Consider the following 17,049-nt stretch of genomic DNA (forward strand, 5'->3'; position numbering starts at 1 on the left):
GTAATTCGAGATATTCAAGGTGTAATTCGAGATATTCAAGGTAATTCAAGAAGTTCGCATCATGGCTGAAGAATTCTACAACACGTTTTTTAACGCGTTCACATTCTAATCATTTGAGATTGCAAATATTACACCAAAAACTATCACGAAGGCTATCAACGAGAACATCAAGCATGATAACTTTTATAGAACGCAATCAAAACCACCAACTCTTGAAAGCATTGAGGATTATACTTGGTGGAAAGAAAGATTCATTAACTGGGCAAAAGCATATGCACATGAGAGCTGGTTCTGCTTAGAGTTCGGATACGAAAGGCCAAAAGATGACAAAAACGAAGATCTACCGTTCAAGAAATTTTCCAGCGAAGAAAAATCTGAGTTTGCAGCTGAACAGAGAATGGTTGCTATGATCCAGACAGCAATCAGAAATGATATATTTGCTTTGCTTACTCATGATGGATCCTCAAAATCAGTCTGGGAAGCTTTAAGTGTTAAAGCGGAGGGGGGAAAACAGATTAGAAAAAATAAAATTGCTTTACTAAAAAAAGAATTTGATCTGTTTGATAATATAAAAGGAGCGACAGTGAGACAAATGATTGAGAGATTCTGTCATCTTAAAATAGAACTTGAACGTTTTAAAATTGATAAAACGAGAGAGGAGCTTATTGATAAAGTCATTGAAGCGTTACCACGAGCTGATCAGTGGCAAACATTTGTTTTTATCTTAAAAATGATGCTTCTTATGACAATATTGCTCTTGATGTTTTGTTTGAAAAGATTGAAAGTCATGATTTGGAGTTGCAGAAACAGAACAAGATGACTAGTTCTTCACATCACCAGAATGTTGGTTTGTACTACCAAGGTAGTGTACCTTCTGATAAAGGAGTTGGTTCACCAAAAACAGCATTTAGTGGTGAAAAGATGAAAGAACCACCAACAACGTCAACAAGTCATCATTCTGGATATCATTCATCTTCAAAGACAAATTATGATGAAACTGAAGAAATTCTGTGCAACATTGCTCTTAAACTGAAGAATTCTCCAGCAATGAGCATCAATGCAGCGAAGCAGCAAATGAGTTTTCTTGCATCGGTTCTGGAGTCATATGTAGGTCTTGTAGCTGGCAAAATTGGAAACTCCGAGTTGACCAAAGAAGACTACGACCAGATTGATCCGGAAGAGATGGAGCTCATTGACATCCGTTGGTGTTTAGCTAGTTGTATTCGCAGAGCTCAGAGGTATATGGAGATTACCGGGAAACAATCGCTTGGAGGTGCTTCAACAAAACTTGGATTCGAGAAATCCAAAGTGACCTGCTTCAGATGCAAGCAAAAAGGTCATTTCAAAAGAGAATGCAGAAACTCTGAAGTTGCTGAAGGAAATGAACTTCCTTTCAACGATGACTATTATCGAAAGGCGATTTACCATCGAAGCAGAGAAGAGCCAAAGTTAATTGAAGATAAACCGAAAGAAAAGTCAAGAGCTTATGCTGTAATTTACGATGATGAAGGCTATGATTGGTCTGATATTTGTCCAGAAGAAGATCGTTTAGAGAATGTTCATAAAACAGCTCATGGGAGAGCTATGACAGAGGAAAGAAAGTTTGTTTTTGTTGCTGAGATTCAAGATGAAAACAAAGACAAAGACACTGCTGAAATCCGTGAAGAAAAAGTTGAGATCAAAGAGAAAACTCGAGAAGAAATCTTGAGTGAGAAGACTTACAAAGAAAGAAATGTGGTCTACAACAGAATGGACGACATGCAGGAAGAGTATGAAAATGCTGTCAGCAGTCGAAGATGGGATAAGAAGAGAGAATGTTACTACCACAGAGAAGGAGAACCGGTTGTTCCAATGAAAGACATATTTTTGATGATGTTCTTCTCGTAGTCCCAATGAGAGCCGAATATTATCGAAATGTGATTAAAGATGACACATATGCTAAAAGGCTTGAAAAGGAGATCAGATATGCCATGCTGTCATGTCTAAGAAAAAGGGATGAAGAGAGAATGAAGAAGAGTATTGAAGAGATGGTGAACAATCTGAAGAAGGTTGCTGAAGAGGTTGAAACAGAAGCTGTTAAAGTTGAAGTTGTGAAAGAAGCTGTTACTGAAGAACAGCAGATTGAAAAAGAGGTGAAGAAAGAAGAAAAAGAAGAAAAGAATGAGAATTTGGATGCTGGTAATGATGGTGAGGAAGTCAGTAGAAGAGAAGCAAGATGATGCAAATCAGATGCAGACAAAAGCTGCTGAAGATACCGAGGTGCCAATCACTGAGGTAAATTCTGATTCTGAAAACTTAAAACTGATTGATGAGTGCAAGAAATGCATGGAACCGTGCAGAGCTTGTACTGAAAAAGATGAGCAATTCAGAATAAGAAATCTTGAATTCACAAACATCGAAAACATTTTCAAAGAAAAATGCAAAGAGATGTTAGAAAAAGAAAAGGTTTTTAACGAAAATGATGAAAAACTTTCAGGAAAATGTACAAAGTTAGAAAAAGAAAATGAAGTTTTGAAAGAAGATGTTTTGAAAATAAAAAATGAATGCGAACAAAAAGAAATTGCTTATCAAGAAATGAAAAGGGAATATGACTCAATGAAATTATCATATCATGTTACAAAAGAGTCATATGAGAAAGTGAAAGATGAAATGAAATATGCTCAATCAAGAATGAATTATCTTTCTGAAACAACTAAAGAACTTAAACGAATGTATGCTATAAAACAAGATGTTGTTAATTCCTATATTGAGGATGTTGCTAAGTTAAAGTGACAGATTGCTGATTTAGAACAGGATAACAACAAGCTAAAAAGTTACCACGTGTCGTCATATGTGCTTGAACGAATTTTCAATATAAAACCGGGAGATGGTGAGTCTGAGCAGAACAAGAAGGGCATTGGCTCAGAGTTTCATCAAGTTCCACCACCGGAAAAGTTTGCATTTTATGATGAGGAAAAAGTCGAAAAAGCTTTCAACATGCTAGACCAATTGCCAGACAACATTGACATAACCTATTCTAAATCTGATGATTCTCATGATTCAGAGGTGGTAGGTAAAGTCGTTGAAAGTGTGTTGAAAGAAGAGTCGATTGTTACAGGTAAATCTGAATTACAGGATGAAGATGAAGGAAATCTTCATGATGCATATCTGAAAAACATAAAATCCGAGAAAAATTTGAATGATGATTCAAAGGGATTGGTTTATACCATGATTGGATCGGACAAATTATTCTTAGATGTTGTATTCCCGATTTAGAATGTGATTTCAGAAAAGGTTGATGAAGTTTTCAAAATGGTTGAGATTGAGAAATCTGAGATTTCAAAGTTTGTTGGTAAGAGTCATAAAGGTTCGTATAACAAACCTGGTTTCAAAAAGAAAAACATGAAGGCTGGGTTGGGTTATAAGAAGAAACAGAATGGAAAGAAAAATGAGACGCCAAATTATCATGCAAAAATGAGTTTTGTTCAGGGAAACAGTTTAGATGAAGAAAAAGAACTTAAAATTAGACGACAGTCTAATGCTGAGTTTGAGGCACAAAAGAGAAAGCAACAACCACAGGTCAAAGATGTGTCCATGAGAACATGTTTCAAATGTGATCAAAAAGGACATCTTGCACGAAAGTGTCCAAATCTAAAACCTATGGATGTTGACCACAAGAAGATTGATTCTAAGAAACAAAAATCTGAGTATGTGAGACAAAGGTCAACCAGATTTGATTCAAAACAAACTTGGAGGTACAACACAAACAAGTTTGCTTCAAATCAAAATTGGAAATCAAACCAGAACAGGTTCGATTCAAGACAGACTTGGAATTCTCACACACCCAGATTCAGAACAACACAAAGTTGGAAAACATCAGTTGATATGACAAAACCCCAAGAGTTTTGGAAACCAAAAAATGTTGTTCAAAACCAAAGTGTTCAAAAAGATTCACATTTTTACAAACGTGGTACACCGAAAGGTCAAACATGGAGTGTTAAGAAACATGTTGATTCGGTAAAAGATGAGAAAGCTGAAGTTAAAATTGAGAAAGTTTTTGTGAAAAATGACAATGAATTTCCAGCATTGAATGAAAATTATTGTGTTGAAATGCCTAAGGTCCAACAGACCTGGGCTAAATTGTTCAAGTAATTCAATTAGTTGAATGTGCAGGTGCTCAAGAATACTGAAGATTGTGAGATTGAAAGTTGGAGCAGCCTGGCACATGAAGAGGAGGCAGAGGCTGCTGGACCCTGTGTTGGTTGAAACAGGGAGTTTATATGTTTTTTTGTACATAAATAAACAATATTTTCAAAACCCTAAAAATTTGAAAAATAAAAAACCAAAAATATGTTTGTTTTTAATTTTTGTCAAAAATAGAAAATTTCAAAAATTTGTGTTGATTGAATAAGCCGAAACCCTCACGGCTGAACAAACATGATTAGATTCACCAGATTGAAAAACGGTTTTCAAATTATAAAAATCAATGTGTTGTAAATCATGGGGGTAATTACTACTTTTAGTGTAATTCAGTGCATGATTAACAGAACATGGATGGCGAGACAAAGCTATCAGCATCGTGTTGTCAAATTTCCTTTATTGGTTTTGCATTTTAGGGGGAGAAAAATTGTCAGAAAATACAAAAACATTAGAAAATTTGAAAAAGCCAAAAACATGATAAAATTCAAAAATTTGAGTTTTGCGTAAAAAGAGGAAATTATAGTACATCAGTAGACAGTTAGAGTATGCTAAAGAAATGTAATGATTAAATAGCGTTAAACAGTCTCACTGATGATATGTCGATAGGTTTTTATACACCTAGTAATTTTTTTCGGGATATAAACCTAAATTCAAACACTTGCTTATTTCGTGGGGAACACTACTTGGATATTTAGGTAACTCCTGAAATCTTGTTTGAAAGGTCCCTTATTCTGAGATACTAGGTCTTTATACTCAGTGATATCTGGGGTATTATTCCGGGACTTCTGCTGAATGGAAGTTCTGACCTAGTCCCCGAATAATACTTTCTGCAAATGCTTGAAATATAGCATCGCCCTCAGCAAGCTGATGAAACAATAAAATTGATAGTCGTTGCTGTTGTAACTAAAAGATCCTCTAAAGGGGACACACCGAAAAGTCGAAGCCGTCATCTCTCTGCGTATACGGAAGTATCGACCTGAGCTCTCACGACCCTCGCATCTAACCCCTGACAGATATCATCTGTGGTATACTTACCTGTAAGACTGAATATTGGGATCTGGATACGGGAGTATATTCAAGAGGTGGGACACATGAATGAGTTTAAGTTCTTAAAACATCTAATTCGTATCCTGAATCAGTTGAAATTTGTATGAAAATTTAAGTGCATCAGTATATCGACAATCTAAGTGAATTGTTTAATTCTTAATGTGTAACTAAGCTCAACGGTACTTGTGACTTGTCAAAAACAGATATGATTCTCTGACGTATACTCAAACAAAAATATTGTCTGTAAATATGTTTGTATATATTTCTTTACTGCTTTATATTTTCAGAAAATACAAAAAGATTTTGATTTCTGCTTTATTTTCGATAAACCGATGTCTGAGTTGCTGAGTTTCAAAATCTAAGTAAGCTGATTGTGTTTCTGAAAATAAAACAAGTTCATTAATTTGATACTTGAATTAAAATCAAAACTTTCAAAAACAGTTTGTGATATCTCAAAGGTCATTAGTTTGGACTTGGAAGATTAACTGTGAGGGAGTTAGATTCTTTAACACTGCCAAATCTGTAAAGATTGTTGATAGGGGGAATGATTTAGAGAGTCGAATAGTACCAGATTACGATTTCTGGAAAATTGAATGTTCAAAACGTTGTTACTTATAAATGTTTGAGAATTGCAGATGTTATACCAGACTACGATCCTGAAAGCCGAGTCTAAGGGGGAGTCTGAAGACGAGCTCAACGCAAAAGGAAGCGTGGATTCAAGAAGCCATGTAACTATTCTAAAGGAGCTTGTATACGGAAAGCAAGGTGTCGATCCCAAAGCACGGAAGCTTGACGAAAGGGGGAGCCTGACGAAGAAAAGAGTCTATAGAAAGGAGAAGCCGAAGCTGAAAACAAATCCACGGGGATTCTGTTCAAATAAAAGAGAGTCTACGTTGATGAAGACGTGTTAAAGCTTCAAGAAGACTTAAATAGAGTTAGAGAAAGACAAGACGCTACGAGATTGGCTGCGACAATATCCAAGGGGGAGTCTGTTAGTACATTCATGTCTATAGCCTTCGTCAATCCGAGCCGTAGCGAGAAACAGAAGAGAATGAGATTTATATTGTAATATTAGAGATAGATAGTCAAAAAGGCAAGGTGGCATAATTGTAATTAATGAGAAATCTCATTAAAAGCCAAGGCCTATAAATAGGAGACTTTATGTTAGATTAGAGACTTTTGCCATTTGGAGCTTAGAGGTTAGAGAGAGAAACTAGAGAGAGAAAGTGACATCGTGATTCAGGTTCTTGTACGTTTTCAGATCTGATCAATAGAATCACAGATTATATTACGTTTCGTGTGTTCGGTCACGTTCGTGTACGGATTCCGCACGTCACACGTTCGGTTACGCAATCGTTTCGGAGTCAAAACCGGTCCTACAGTCCGCATGAGGTGCATCATCAATGATTGGAGCCATGGTGTGTACATCATTGGGATGACCAGTGATGGAGTGGTCATGGATTGAAACAAGAGTGACAGAAAGATTCTTGTCAGAGAAACCATCAGCAGAGATGAAGTATCACCAAAGTCTGGTAGCACAGACTGTTAGAAGTCGTCCTCGTCATTAGCATATCAGGATCACTCTCAGTATCTGACGTAATTGTCTCTGGCGCGGATGTAGTCTCATTATCTGTGGCGGTGGTCGTAGGGTTATCAATGTCCGATAACTCGTTCTCTGATTAGAGTGACACGTGTGTCGGTGCGTAGCATGTATATTCATAGTAATTACTAACAATTAGTGTATGCGAACGACTACCACATATGCACGTACATCAACCTTAAATCAATTAAGCATGTAAGTCTCAATTAATGTAGGCAAGTAACCATCCTAGTCTTCCCCAGACTATCCTCCCAGCCTCTTAGACTGAACTTCCTAGTCTCTCAGACTATCCTCCCAGCCTCTCAGACTGATCCCCCTAGTCTCTCAGACTATCCTCCCAGCCTCTCAGACTGGACCTCCTAGTCTCTCAGACTAACTCCCTGGCCTCTCAGACCAAAAACCTCCCCAATCTCACAGATTGGCCCCTTATTCTATATGACTGAATCCCTGGTCTCCCCGACCAACCTCCCAGTCGATAAGACTGAATCCCTGGTCTCCCCGACCAACCTCCCAGTCGATAAGACTGAATCCCTGGTCTCCCCGACCAACCTCCCAGTCGATAAGACTGAAACCCTGGTCTCCCCGACCAACCTCCCAGTCGATAAGACTGAATCCCTGGTCTCCCTGACCAACCTCCCAGTCGATAAGACTGAACTATAAACATGAACTTTGGAAAGTGTATTTGTGCCTTTTTGTTCGTAAAAATGTTTTGTTCCCTGGATCTGGACGTTTAGTGTATGCAATGTAAAAGTGTTTGAAAATGTTTTCATGAGAGCCCTGATGATCGTAGTCTAGACTCAAGAAAGAATCCTAGTTCGCTACGACCGAAGCTCTGATACCAAGCTGTCACACCCTAGCTTTGCGGAAGCGTGGTTTATTTAGTGTGACTTCTTAATACCATAGCAACAATCATAACAATGCTATTTGATAAAACATGAGATATTCACCCGTTAATAGAGTTTAGAAAAATACCTTATTATACTTGTCTTAAAACATCAATCACAAAATAAGTTACAAACCTTGACTTGATTTAATGAGTTCGTAATAACTTAGCAAAAGAATTTAAACAATACTTGGTTTAGAGATATGTAACCCATCCAGGAAGAGATTTCACCTTCTAAACCTTGGATGACTTCTTTATTCAAACGCATCTTGAAAATACGTGCATACCGTGCCAGATCCATTAGTTCCCTGAAATACATGTAGTTTGAAAAGTCAACATAAAGTTGAGTGAGTTCATGTGTAAGTGAGTATGTATAAACCTTTTAAAGATGTTTGTATGTATGAAAATCCCTGGTATGTAGCAAATAAGGAAAAAGAGATCACCATTGGGTTGCAAAGCCAATGATATGTGTGAAGTGATGCAGGAAGACTCAAACCTAGCGGATTTGTGCGTGGGCACTTAGTCACCACATGGTTCACTCAGCGGACTCAGGAGTGGGGCTCGCTACACCCAAATAGATCTATCACTAATGTCCCTCGGTCCTACGACGAGGATTAATGGGCTCTAGTTTCTGCCTACCCCCTCACATGATCTAAGTAGTAACCCTCCTTAAGCTAACCATACCATGTATAAAAGTATCCGTAATCATTGTAACATGTATTTCACCCCCGAAGTATAAAACTGAAAACAGTTAAGAGAAAAAGGGGGGACATGAACTCACAGTATTGCGTCTTCGTACTTGTAACCCAAATCTCCGCGGCAAACACGACTACCTACAATGGTCTAACGTCTATTAGACGAACGGGTCGTGCCTTGTCTTAGTTTGTAGGTTTTTGAGTTACAATTCTGGTGTTATTCCAAGTTGTAATAATTGTATTTAGTTTTGGAATAATTGTTTATACAGTATTTCTGTATTAGTACTTCTCGAGTATTCGTATTCGTGTTTCCTTCCCAAGGATGGGGGTTTTTAATACATGTATGCTTTATAATTCCGAAAATATATTTTAAGTCCCACTTAGAAAATATACTTAACTTATTTGTCCAAAATAACTTATTTCCAAAATATATGTATTTTTCACAAAAATAATATATTTTTACTTCCTTGATTTCCAAAATAATATTCCACCAAAAACATATGTGTAAAGGGACTTTCTGAAAAATTTCGTAAGTTACGTTCCAACGTTCGTAATATAACATTACTTGTGTTACTAAATAATCATTTTTGTGAGAGCGTTGGTATTATTTTGGAATCGTACTTTCATGGTATTTTCAAGTTATATTATTTTTACCCTAAAAATAATATATCTAGTACACAAAATAACAAACCATCACATAAGTGTCTCAGCATAAAATATATTCTAAATATATGTTTACCCATTTTTATTTGCGAAAACCAACCTCAGATACTTTGTATTTCGTAACAAAATTTATGGCGAAGTTTGTATTTGAAACACAAGTTACAAGGTATACTAGTAACACTTGATTAGAAAAATATTTTCTAAGTATTGGAATTTCTAGAAAAATTCGCCAGAGTTTCCTTTATAAATGAAGGCGTCCACGCTTACTAGCGTATCATTTTCTTTAACATATAACACGTTAGATCGCTTTCAAATAACCAACCCGACATTTAGGCATGCAAAATACTACTTATATCGATTCAGTTTTAATACACAAAACTGGGCTGTTTTCGGGTATTTTAATAAAATAGTTATCTTATTCCAAAAATTCCCAAATTTTTGCAGAATATCTTATACGACCCAAATATTATTGTGTAAAAATATCGTGGTCCAAATCATCACCAATATTTTATAGAAAATCATTTTCCGGGCTGAAGTCAGATTCATCTTTTTCTGACCGCAATCCACGGAATAATTCATCTAAAATTTATCGTAAGTCCGTTTGAGGTAATTCTGGTTGGAGGATCACGGCGACCCGGGTTGAAATCCGGATCCTCACCTTTTGAACCACATAAATTTTTTCGAAACAAATCATCGTTGAAGAATTTATTCTTTAATCAAATTAATTAGGTTGTTTAAATATTTATATTTTTTTTTATTTGTGATTAGTATTACAAAAAAAAAAATTGTTTATATATTTAATAAAATAACCTAGTTAACCATGTTAGGTTGTAAGGTTACTTCTATTTAAGAAATATAACTTAAACAAAGTTAACCTAATTTAGTTACTTTTCAAAGTTAAGGGACCTTTGTGAAAACTTCATGAGCAAAATGATATTATACGCACATTACATTACAATTCCTTTTGAATCATGAACTTGCCGCCCAAAACAATTGACCATCTTTATTCCTTTTATTGTCGGTATAACCCTGTGTTCCTAAACAAGATCCCATACTCACCTCCCCTCTTCTTCTTAAACCCATCACACAACACCCTCCTGCTCGATTGAATGGCCGGCGACCACCACCGTCTGGTGGCGGCGGCACACGGTGGCAACAGGACGAAGAGAGAGAGAGAGAGATGGGCGCCCGACCGAGGAGAGAAGGAGGCACCGACCGGCGGCTGTGGTGTCCGACGGCGGCGATAGCCGCGTTCAGCGGTGGCGACGTTCAGCAGCAGCGGAGTTCAACGGCGGCATCTCGACTTCGTGAGTGTTCGTTTTGGATTTGCTAATGAAGAAGATGATAAAGTTTGGTTCCGGTGCACGCCATTCTCGTTGCGGTATACACCTCACTCTCTCTGTTTCAAGAAGCATCCTCGCCGGAACTCGAAGGCGCTGCCGGAGCATACTCAGAAACTCGCGGCTTATTGTTCGGTATTATTTTCCCACACTCGGTTCATTCTTAGTTCCATTTACGAAGCATATCGGTTAGAGTATCTTCAACACCCCTCCGTTATATATGTATATGTATACATATCTCTGTGTTCTTTTTTTTAACATCAAATTTCTAATCTACTTAATACATATTTATATATATATGTATTGAGAGAAAGGGACCAAGAGATGCACGAAGACATCTATTCTTCGTGGTGTGTTGTTACTTATTCTGTTATGTTTTTTTTACTTTAAAACCTTTCATCTTTTGTTTTTTTTTTTGTATATATATTATCAACACAACAGTAGATTTGTATTTTTGTAAAGAAGAAGAACTAGTTAGTTTGGTTATATAGAAAAAAAAAAAACTATCAAACACTTTCTGTTGCTTCATATATGTTTTTTTAAAATCAACTTTCAAGTTAATCAATTTGTAATAAACAATAATACTCATATTTAACATCCAGTAACTGATACTAATTTATTATTATTTTTTTTAAAAAGAAAATTTGGGTATTACAATTCTACCTCTCTTAAAAGAAAGGTCACGGGTTCAAACCCGGTTGACCCTATCTACTTTATTTTTATTTTATTTTATTTTATTTTATTTACTTTTAAGATTAGAATTCAATTTGATTAATGAAGGTTTAAGCAATAAATATTAGGAATATTATTAGATCGTTTACGTGGGGTACTTTCATATTTAGGTTAGCCTCTCACGTTCATTCTTTCGACATCCCAATCTTTTCCTTGCGTTACTTACAAGAAATCGCGAACGCAACCAATGTGAGTATACTTGTACTTTTCCCCTTTTACTTTTACCACTTTTGGGGTGTAACATGTTTACCTATTGAAACTTACACATGAACTTTTGTCTAAACACATGAACATTCACTACAAGAAAACTAGGTTTTTAGTAGGTGCAAAAGCGTCCTAAAATGCTATTTTATAGGACCTTTCATTTAATAGGACCAACGGTAAAAGCGTTTCATGTAAAGGGGTCGTAATAAGTCTCGAAACTAAAAAAGCGTCCTAACATCTCAAATAAGATTATGAAACCAATTTTATGGTCGCGTAATATGTCTTTGAACAATCAAAATAGTGTCCTAATAAAAACATATTAGGACACTTTTATGATGTTCTAACATGTGCTTACATACTTTTAATCTTTTGATACACTTACAAGTGTCCTTATAAATTAATTGACAGGACCCTTATAACGTAACATTATAGCTAATTTAGTACCAAGAAAAAGGTCCTAACATACCAAATAAGATTATGAAACCAATTTTATGGTCGCATAATATGTCTATAGACAACTTAAATAGCGTCCTAAAAAGACCTATTAGGACACTTTTACAATGTTCTAATATGTGATTATCTACTTTTAATCTTTTGATACACGTACAAGCGTTCTTAAAAATTAATTTATAGGACCCTTATGATGTAACGTTATAGCTACTTTAATATCAAGAAAATGGTCCTAATATCCCAAAGAAGATTATAAAACCAATTTTATAAACAGACCATCAACATATAACATCCTACTAGTTATAGTATAACATCAACTAATGAAAGAATCATTATATTTCAAATAAATATGTAATCATAAAGGAACAAATGAAGGTTCACGCATGTAACAGGTTCGTATTACTAAGAACCAAAAAAAGAACTTAGAACCAAAGATAGGTTTGCATTAGGGATATGTTCTTGGATGATGATAGGCGCCATAGCATTCACAACACTCTTCATGTGATCAATAGTTTGTGAATCTATGATGTGATCAATAGTTTGTGAATCCATCGAAGAAGCACCCTTTACTTTTTGGTTGGCATCTTTCCTGCAAAATGAAACAATAATTCTTTATTCAATATCAATTTAGAATAATCAGTCTCTTTGTAATCATTTCAAATCTAATCATCAGTTCACATATAATAAATAAATATTCATTATAAGCCCAAGCCTAAAACAGGTTTGTTTAGTTAACAAGCCCATGCTTCGCTTATCGAGCTCTAACCAACTAGCGAGCCTAAACGAGCCTACTATTTATATAATATATTAATTTTATATATAAATAATGATAGTTACTACTTATAAACTTATGAATAATAACTAAATTATATATAAAGTGATAATCATAATTAATGTTAAATAACTAATAACTATAAAACGAGCCGAGCTCAAGCTTTAGAAACAAAGATCGAATCGAGCCGAGCTCGAGTTCGAACTTTAATAGCTCGAGCTTGAGCCTAGTCTAATTCAAGCTCAACTCGGCTTATTTGCACCCCTACTTATAAGTAGACCGCCTTGGGTTATGCTTTGACCGATCAGACGCAATATAACTATTTAAAAGAAAACGGATCAAAAAACGATTAACACGCATATAAAATCAGTTGATATCACTTACGATAACATTGAGTTGATATTACCATAGCACATCTGCTTCTAACTGAAACAAATTATAAAACAGTTGGGTTGTATGAAATCATACCTTGGGCTACTTGCACAATCTCTTCGGCAAAACCAATTAAAACAAACTTCTTTCCTTTGTCAATGACAAGGAGTGAGATTCATGCTTTGTAAATTTTACCATCCGCTTCAAGTATCTCATCCTTCAAATATTACACAACAAAATTAATCAATATCCTATGTTTATTTGGTACATGTTATTATTTATATAACAAAGCGTAAATAATGAAATAACCTTCAACTCTTGAGAAGAAAGCTTGTGTGCCTCTGAAGCATTAAAAATGCCAAAAAAAAAAAAAAAATACTTGCAATATAAAAAACCAAATCATCATTCTTGGCAAAATGCCAAACCGTCATTCCTGCAACATATTATAACTTTCATTTTACCATTCGTCTTGGTTTTACATTACAAACTAAATCATCATTCTTCGCAAAATGCCAAAAGATATTGCAATATAAAAAATATTAGGCAAAAAACATTTAAAAATACATTGCAAAACAAAAGCAACTTCATTTTGCAAACTATAGTTATCTTTTTAGCATATTAGCAAATACAATGGACCAATGGTTACCTTGCAGTATAGAAAACCTATCATGGTGAGTTAGAAATTTAATTATTCTACAAGACAATATGAAAACTATAAATAATTTGTATTTTCTAATAACCTTCATATATATCAGGGGATGGTAAAGTTGTCAAAAATAAAAGATAGTGGAGAACAAGGAAGTAATGAAAACCAGCTTCTTAAGTTGACCTGTTGCAGTACAAACTCCAGGTAGGTAGGATTTATACTTAAGAAGTTGCAACATTTCGATCTCAAGTCCTCAATGTTCAATACATAACAAAATGATCAAACCCACCAAAACCGAAATGCATCACTTCAACTTATAATAATCCGTGTTACTGTTGATCAACCAAGATAAGAAGACTCACCAAATACCATTCTTTCCATGTCAGTTTTCTCTTCTTTTTGAAATGAGGGGGATCGGGCAAAGACGATGGGAATGCGATTTCTTTCAAATCATATCGGGTGGCGTGAAAAAAAAGCAAATTTTAAAGGCCTAATGTTCTTGGCCAATGAGGTTCCGCCATGTCATGTGGGTAGCCCCGCCCAACGCTCGGGCTGAAACCCCCACCCAAGGGGCCACGCCCAAACCTAAGCCCACCCGGGGTGGTGACGTGGGCGTTTGTACCCAACCCACGACCCAACCCCCGCCACATACCCTATAGTCTTATGACGTGAGCAGGGCTCCGGAGTTGGAAGAGATACTAAACAAAGGATTTTTTTAGAGTAAATTATGTTTTTGGCCCTTATGGTTATATCACTTTTACTATATTAGCACAAAATAAGAATTTTTAACATATATGTCCCCATGGTCTCTATAACTAACCATTTTGGCCCCTAAGTCTAGATATCACGGGGGCTAAAATGGTTAGTTATAGAGACCATGAGGTAGATATGTTAAAAATTCTTATTTTAGGCTAATATAGTAAAAGTGATATAACCACATGAACGAAAAACGTAGTTTACTCATTTTTTTACTTGCATAACAATCATGAAACTCAAATCTAAAATACTCTGATGTCTACACTACCTAGCAATTTGTGGAAGTGGTGTCAAAAGGGGAAGAATAGCACGTAGGATCTATGATAAAGCATGGCAAAGCAAGAAATATAAGAGATGTTACTTCTCTTTTAACCTAAGCAAAACTTTGCTATATTTTACTTTTACTATTTTACTGCTAACAATATTCATAATCGCTCACTAACCATTTATATAACTAGTGAGATTTTCCGCGCGTTGCGGCGGGCATTCGGCCAGTATCGGTTTGATTTGTTACGATACTGATACGATAGTGGCACTAAATTTAGCAACCGAAAGAATTACATCAATTGAAAACAATATAAATGAATATCAATACCAAACTCCGATAATACAGGTATCAATACCGACATTATTTGATCGAAATCTGTTCGTTTTGCCACTACCTCGATAGGAACATTGAGAAAACCAAAAAAGGAATACTGGTACAGTTCGATGTTGTCTGGACGATTCGTCAAGGTAAAGATCACAAAATCATTTATACCTGACTCGCTCACTTAAAAAGAAGAATTTTTATCGAAACGTACTACGTCGCAATAAATAAAACTTGATAAAAATGCAATTTATAAAAGATAAAAATTAAATGATATGTATTAAAATAACTATTTCGCACCTTCATGCCTTCTTTACTATATATAGTAAAATCTAAAATTTCGAGCCATTGATTTTTTTTGGATTGAACGAACTAATCCTAAAATTCGCTAAACGTTATTGAAATTTTATTATTAAAACCATAAAATCTTGTTAACCAATTGGCATTGAGAATGCTCATTAAAGATTTTACTAAGAAAAACAAGGCAAAAATATTGCACTCCCTTGGCTCGAACATGGTGCAGCAATGTTTTTGTGTTTTAACTTGCTTGAAATTGTTTTTATTCTCTAATTAAAAGTGAGGTATAATAAAAAAAAAAAAAAAAAACCATCGCCGGCGGCTTATTTTATCAAACGCTCACTATTTATGGGCAGTTTGTATTCATATAGATAATTCCATTATAATTTTAATATATAACTATTATTCATTCCATTCTAATTTTAATATATAGGTAAAGGTAATTTTAATATATAGATAATTGGGGGAAAATTAAAAGATTTTTAGAGGGAACTAAAATTTTTTTATAGTCTAAAAGTTTGAGATTTAGGGGGGAAATTGGTTTTGAGAGGGAAACTGAAATAAAAGTTAAAAGCAGTTTATATATTTTTTATGTAAAAAAAAGGTTTTACTATTTTTTTCTTTTTTTTTTTTTTGAAGTTGAAATAAAACAATATTTTTAATTTAAAATATTAAAGTGTAAAAAATTATTGTTTTTGGATATTTTTTATTTTTTGGCAAATTTTTTATATCAGGTTAAGGCTTGAAATTTCAGTGGCCCTGAATGGTTTTTTGTTTGTAGTTACAATAATTATTTTTTCATCGCAATTACTTGTTTTTAATAGTAATGTCTATGCGAACAGATATGTATCACAACTAGTACATCTGCTGGGTTAGATCAGATCTTGCCTCGGATGTTCTATCATAAATATTTGGGGTTGGAACTCACTTGGAATAGATAGAGTAGTTTTGACTTGTCATGTTTGGGCTAGACAAATATTCTTATGTACTTTATTGTAATGGTGTAACCGTGGGGTTTGGATTGTGTATACCCCAACACCTTGCTCGGTTTTAATTTATGAATGAAAGTTTGAGTTGCCCATTCAAAAAATATTGATTGAGTTTGTGTCCCACGTTCAACCAGAGAAAACCACAACCCAGGGTGGAAATGAATGTAGCAGGATGAATGATGAAACTTTAGTTTCAAAATTATTGTTTGTTTACTACCATCCCGTGTAATCACGGTTCAATAACCTAATGTTATTATAAAACTCTAGCGAATAAACGTCCTATAAAACTTATGTTTAACGACTCGAATATTAAGTATCCTATTACGGTGTATTATAATAACACCATAATGATTAAGCGTCCTATAAAGGTTAAAGTTATAAGACCCTAGTGTCAAGTGTCCTATTAAGTTATATTATATTAGAACTCTAGCGAATAAACGTCCTATAAAACTGAGGTTTATGACTCAAATATCAGGTGTCCTATTACAGTGTATTACAATAACACCATAATGATTAAGCGTCCTATAAAGGTTAAATTTATAAGACCCAAGTGTCAAGTGTCTTTTTAAATTATATTATAATAAAACTCTAGGGAATAAGCGTCCTATAAAACTAATGTTTTATGACTCAAATATCAAGTGTCCTCTTACGGTGTATTATAATAACACCACAATGATTAAGCGTCCTATAAAGTTTAAGGTTATAAGACCCAAGTGTAAGTGTCCTATTAAGTTAAGTTCTAATATGACTTCGACTAGAAAGGGTCCTATAACACTGAACATTTATGACTTAACTACAACGTGTCCTATTAAGTTATGTTATAATAGGACCCCAG

The sequence above is a fragment of the Helianthus annuus genome, chromosome 9 (genome assembly GCF_002127325.2).
Source record: "Helianthus annuus cultivar XRQ/B chromosome 9, HanXRQr2.0-SUNRISE, whole genome shotgun sequence".
Lineage (NCBI taxonomy): Eukaryota > Viridiplantae > Streptophyta > Magnoliopsida > Asterales > Asteraceae > Helianthus > Helianthus annuus.